The following is a 7012-nucleotide window of genomic DNA, read 5'->3' on the forward strand; positions in this document are numbered from 1 at the left end:
AATGTTATTTTGGATATATAGCTGCTTCCTTGGTTGTAGTACGTTTGCTCTTGTAGGTGCAATAATAAGTCTCCTCGGTTCGTAGTTCAATGGAAGAATTCCTTTCACCCTTTAACGCATAGCTTCAATCACGTGGATTCCAACACATGATCGCATGCGTTGTTCCGCCTAAGGTCTTTTCCTGTTATCTTGTATGCCTTATGTTTTTGAAATTCTCTTTTTCCCAATTGCGTTATTTTGCGATGTTTCTATAATGGTACGTATAGTTCACCGCATCTTCTAACTAATCAATGCAAGGTATTCTTTACTTTTTTTAGCTTCTTCAAATTTTGAAAGTCTGTTTTATTTTGTGCAAACCTTTGTTCAAACATTTATCACCGCATTCTTGTAATTTTGTTTTTAGCTTTGCGGTGAGAACGCTGCCAACCTCTAAGTTTGGGGATGGCAACGGTCTCGGAGAATTGCGTTCATTATATTGCGATAAAAAAATGAAGTGAGATTTTGATAATAATAACTCCACTGTCGACGCAATGGGGAAACCCATGTTGATAAGAGTAAGCTGTGAAAGGCACTTGCTCGAAGTTGGATGTCCGTATGACACATGTGGGGGCAAGCCAAAATAAAGGCAAGTCGCCAGGATCAACGCATAAGCGCAACTCCTCTGTCCGGCGCAAGCCAAATCAAACGAGACAAGAGTTGAGTTGAATATAGAACGAAACCGAAGTTGGATGGCTGCATGATACACGTGGGGGTAAGACAAAACGAAGGGCGTAACCAGGTTCAACGCCGCATTTGAATAAGCCATTACAAATTTTTGAAGTATTTTGAATGAACGCATTCTTAAAAGCTAAACACAAAATTGTGGTGAATAAAGAAAAAGTTTTTTAACAAAGGCTTGCTGAATTTAAATTAGAAAAGATCTTTTTGAAGAAGCAGCCAAAGTGGAGGAGAGCATTGCGGTGATGGTCAAAGGTGTGTGTAAATTATATTCTGAGAAGTTGGTCATCGCAAAGGAAAGCATGAAGGTCAATTAGTATTTCTTGAGTATAACACATGCTTGAGACAAGCATGATTTTAAGTTTGGGGGTGTGATGACATGCAGAAATGCATGTCATTTTAGGCCGTTTACTTAGAATTATGAAGGTTGTTAGGCAGAATATGTGGCAATCATGATAAGAATTTGTGAGAAACTGAGCTTGCGTCGATCAGCATGTCGAATCTCAGCTAACCCGTTATTTTGCGTTATCTATGTGTTCAATGTTCTATTTTTGTAGCTTATGTAAGAAATGGACGCAAACATGGAAACTGGACCATCGAATAGACGATCGCATACAGAGAAACACTCCATCGCAAGGCCGAATGCATCTATCAACGCATGGATGTTGCGGTAATCAGCCGTAGGCATCCATCGCATGGGAGTTGTGCTCGCCTAGCGATTGCAGTCATCGTGTAGAGTTGTGGCATTAAGCAAATGTGCTCATTGAATGATTGCGGCTGTGCGACAACATATACTAATGGAATCAACGCAAGGTATGTTGAATGAACGCATCAACGCATCTACCTAGAGAAAATCCAAAGCTGATGCTGACATTTCCTTTACCATGCTGTTAGTGGCAGAGGTTCAGAAAGAACTAATGTGCCGAACGTCAGACTCAAAGTAGTCCAATTAATGCTGTCGGTGACTCAAACTCTATAAATGGAAGCCGATGAGCTGAAATTTAAGTTATCCGAGGATTTTTCTGGCGATCCAGACAAAATGCATGAGAAAACGCTGAGAGTTCTTCACCTCTTTCATCCATTCCAAGTGACGACTGGAGCCTTCGACCGGAGCTAGATCTCGAGAGCTTTGACACCACCGCCCATCCATGGCACCACTGGTAGCCTTGACGCACATCTGCTGGAAGCAAGTCTTTTCTTCCAACCAGTAATTCCATTTCCATTTCTTTTCTTATATTGTATTGTATGACATTTTGGGATTAAGGAATTAATACAATTTTTTTTCAATGCATTTCTCTATTCCTTCGACTCCATCTCCATCTTCTTTGCTTAGCATCTTTACTTTCGTTGCAACATTTAGTGGGATTGCTTGGGTATCACATACTTAGTCATGTGGATTAGGGATATGAAGCATGTAGCAACCCACTGAGAGGTGTGCATTGTGCAAGTGTGTGAGTAATCTTATTTGCTTAGTGTGAAGCTACTGCAACGCCTGTCTATAGGCTAATGCATTGCTTGTCTATAAGTAAAGTCAGGAACAACCAACTGCCTGAGAGGGTAAGTGGTTGGTCGCATTAAGCAATGTACACATTGTTCACTAGGGAAAGTAACAATCTTAGGTCAACAAAGTTCATACGATTACCTTGTCCTATGAGCGCATCATTGATCATTTAGGTATACTTGGGAGAATAGTCTAAAACACAAATCTAAGACTCAAGAGAGCGGATTGGAACGCATAAGCAAGAATGGGGATCTTAGAGATAAGCTCTGTTTGCTTCACACGGCGTATGCACCGTACGGAATGGATTTGCATGCATCCAGAAAGTAGGATAAAGGGTTATGTGACAGCCACGCTTATGCGTCGAAAGCTAGTGAGCTAGTTATGGAGGTCTAGGCAGGCATAGGCTTGTTGGCAATATCGCAGATACACAGCATATGTCCTAGAGTTTAGTTCATGTGTGTTTAGCATGATTGCATGGCTTGTGCTGACTAAGGTTGCGCTTGCAATCACTCTTAAGGGTTGCAATGAAATCATCTCCACATTTTATCTAATTTCCCATACATTTAGTTCATGTCAAGTGTTGTCGTATCTCTACCTCTCATGCATATTCTCATTGCGTTGTCTGTTACATAGGAGTAGGAGTAGGATTAACTTAGCAACCTCCCATCCATTCTTTTATTTAAATTGCCACATGCACATTACCGCATGCATATAGCTACAGTCCCTATGTTGGACCTCGGATTACCCGAGAAACTTACGTTTGCGTTATACTTGGCATGAGCGTAAGAAAACTTGTGGCAGGACGCATGGTCATCGCATACATTCGTTGAAGCATTATCATTCCAACGCATGATTATCGACGCATGACTATCAACGCATATCTTAGGAACATGCATCGCATACCACATCCAAGGGATTTTAGTTGTTGAATAATTTGACTTCTAAATCTCCATCACCAGGTACACCTTAGTAGAATGGTGTATCAGAAAGGAAAAATCGAACCATGTTGAACATGGTTCAGTCTATGATGAGTTTTGCTTCCTTACCTAACTCTTTTTTAGTTTATGTAGTACAAACCGTAGTCTACATTTTGAATTGCGTTCATAGGTGAGCTTAGTCCAACAGCACTGCTCAATAAACCTTCCATTTTAGGAATAAGACTAGGTAAATAGCTGGCGACATAGCTATGCAAGATGTAATTCACTCCTATTTAATTTAGGGTTAGCAAATAGGTTGTTCTCTTAATTGCTGATGCCTAGTCTTGAACAACGGGCCCCCGCCCTCTCTTGGTAGAGAGGGATATGATTTATAAATGATATTATAAATTAGTTGTTCAATAAAGGGTCAGTGGAGCTTAATGTGCATGATGTATTTACAGGGGTAAAACGATAATTTTGATCCAATTGTAAATACAAACGACTTGTGAAGGATCGTCTTACTGATTATGGTCGAAATGGATAGATATATATCTACAGTGAGGATAGTGCAACTATCAAACTATAGTGGTGTGCCTTGGTAGTTAACGACTAGTAATTAATTCAATTTAAAGAGTTTAACTGATTAATTACAAATTGTTGGAGCTTATGATCTGTAGGTCAATTAGGTCCCTCTACTGGCTCATAAATTGGAATAATAAATTGAGTATTAAATTGGATGAATTTTAGAATTAGGGTTATGAATTTGAAATGTTCAAATTCAATAATTAGGATTTTCAATTTATTGTATTTGATACAATTAAAAACTTATAATTTAGATGAAATTAAATGAAATTGGAGAATCAATTAATATTTAAATTATGATTTAAATATGAAATTGAGTTATATTAGTGGGATTGATGTTTTATTGATTTAATATTAAGTTATTAAATTAATATTATTTTAATTAAAAAGGTTTAATTAAAATAAAATTTGTTTTACTTAAATTAATTTAGTTTGTATTAATTTATAAAACTAATTTTAAATAAAATAGTTTTATTTAAAATAAAAAATTAGAATTAAAATCAATTTTGAGTAAATTGATTTTAAAATAAAGGAATAGTCTTGGAAAAATCCACTATCCTTTTTTATGGTAAATCATCAAATTCCATTAAGCTCTCATCAATTATGCAAGTAAGAGTTGCCCTCAATGCAACCCTACTTTGTTGCATGTTTTAAGTGTATAAATAAGACCTCCATGCACCTTGATGAGTTAGAATTCAGAGAATGGTCTATTGAACTGCTGCATAATTGAAAACCCTCTCAAACCATAAAAAACTATCTAAAATTTAGCTTGATTTGAGTGTTTCCACCACACATTCCTTCTTGAACTTTGTAGAGAAGATCTTGGTGGTGATCTTGTTGAAGTTTTAAGCTCAATCTTGAAGTGATTCTGCTGAATTCGTGGATTAAGTCTTCAAAGGTAAGTTTGTCTTCAAACCCTCCTTGCACATCTTTTGAATAGCTTCTTTAAAACTTAAATTAAGAGTAGTTAGAGTGCTTATTAATTCTGATTTATTTTGTTGTATGTTAGATTACTCCTTCAGTTGGTATCAGAGCATGATTTAAGCACACAATTATCGTTAATTTGAGTTTGGTGGGTGAATTTCTAAGCATGTTTGAATATGTGACTAATATGATTTAAATTTAAATTTGGCATTAGAATTCTCTTTGATTTCCAAGTTAAATTTGTAATTGGCTCTTGTTTGATAATCTTATAAGTGTGCTCTAGAGTTTTAATTTATTTGGAGTCATTAGAGTCCAAATTAAGCTGTAATTTGAAGACTTAAGCAAGCATGTTCGAGCAGAAAACTGAAGTTGAGTGTTCTGCACAGGAGCGTCGCGATGTTGTTCATCGGGGTTGCAACACCATGGGCTTACTGATGAACAACATTGCATCGTTGGGATGCAGCGTCACGACGCTGTTCATCCCAAGGGTTTGTTTCGTGCGCTGCCTGACCGGTTTGTGGGTTGAAGAAACCGATTCGATCGATTCAACATCCTTGGTGCGTTAGTGGTCCGATTCAGATGGTTCGGGTCGGTTCGAGTGGTTCTTCATCAAATTAAAGTTGTTTTTGATGTATTATTGTAATAATTTAGCTTGTTTGTTTTTTTAGAAGGCTAAAGTTGAACTATATTAGTATTATTTATTTATTTTATGCATTTGATGTTTATTATTTTTTTTATTAAACATGCTAGTGGATAAAGTATGCCATTTTAGATTTAAAATTCCACTATAGGTAAACATGTTACATGCATTGTTGATGTTAAAATTAGTTATAATATATAGTATGCATGTTTTAAGAGTTTCTTTAAAAATTGATGTAATTGTTATATTAATTTTTGCCTTTGAAGCATATTATGGTTGGAGCATGATTGTTTTGTAAATTAGTTATAAAATGAAATTAAACTTTAAAATCCATAACGAAGATAATCAACAAGCTCATTTAGGCTAACAACTAGTTTTAACGATTAAAATAGATTGTTAACTTATAAAATTTGGTTACAAACTCAAATCGGTTCATAAACCTATATAAGGTTGGAGGTACTTAAGTTGACGGTTTACATAACACCTCCTACCTGGGGATTATGATCGAATATCGAGCATTGTTAACTGATTTTATGAGCTTGCATGAGTGGTGTGAGGTTTAATATTGGTTTAAACACTTAGACATCGTAAGTTAATGATAACAGGCAGAAATGCACGTTATCATAGTGCTAAGTTCTTAAACAATGTTGGATTACATTGATGAAATATGTTAATTTGCATCCATTAAGCATCAATTTCATAATATTGCAGTCGCATGCGTTCAACGCATTAGAATAGTTGATTTTTGTATTTTTGTGCAGAATATGCGTTGACGCAATGCAAGAATTGCGATCATAGGAAATCATTGGTTGAACGCAACTTCACTGCAAGGCTTTGCAATGATTGTGTTGCAAATATTCGCCCGAGAAGGATCGCCGCAACTTGGTCAGCGCAACATGGTGGGTGCATCAGGGTGAAAGGTTAATAAATCGCGATGGGACAAAAAGCTGATGACAGTCGAATCCGAATTAAGTTGACAACCAATAACGGTCACAAAGTGCATTCAGCTTTTTGGTGACAAATATTCGGCGCATCAATCGGGAATGAAAGCCATCCCATCTGTACAATCATGAGATAGAAGCAGCCGTTCACCTTGGATGTCTATAAATACCAAGGGCAGCCTTCAAAAAAGGGGTTGATGAATTGATCAGTTCACCATTCTTTAGTTCGAAGTTCATACGCACGTCCTGGTTCTTAGTTTTATTTCATTTTAAGGCGGATGTGAGGGAAGAATTTGTGCCGGCAGATCATTCTGGTAAGCTTGGGAGAGCGCTGAAGGCTTCAAAGACATAGAAAGGGCCGATGCCTGCGGAAGCAGGAACATTTGTAGAACCGAATAAAGACTGCAGTGTAGAAGCCTCGGTCAGCAAGGAATTACTACCAGGCACTCTACCTTTAATTTCCATTGTTATTTTGTACTCAAATTCATTTATAAAAATGGAATTTCCTTCTCTATATATGTTCACTCTCTGTTATTCATGCATGAGTAGCTAAATCAGTTGAATGGGTTGAGAAGCATTTAGCTAGCATAACTAGGGAATCTTCATTCTTTGCGATTATCTTGTATTATGTATGTTTCATTCGTTCATTAGAGATACTTGGAAGGGTAATCTAAGGACAAGATGTAGACTTGGGAAGGTCAGGTTAGAATCTAGACTCGAAAGAGCTAGATTAGAATGCATAAACAAGAGATAGGAGCTTAGGATTGAGCACTATTTGTTATCAACGCAT

This window comes from Benincasa hispida, chromosome 5 (genome assembly GCF_027475165.1).
Source record: "Benincasa hispida cultivar pf3 chromosome 5, pf3_genome.v1.1, whole genome shotgun sequence".
Classification (NCBI taxonomy): Eukaryota; Viridiplantae; Streptophyta; class Magnoliopsida; order Cucurbitales; family Cucurbitaceae; genus Benincasa; species Benincasa hispida.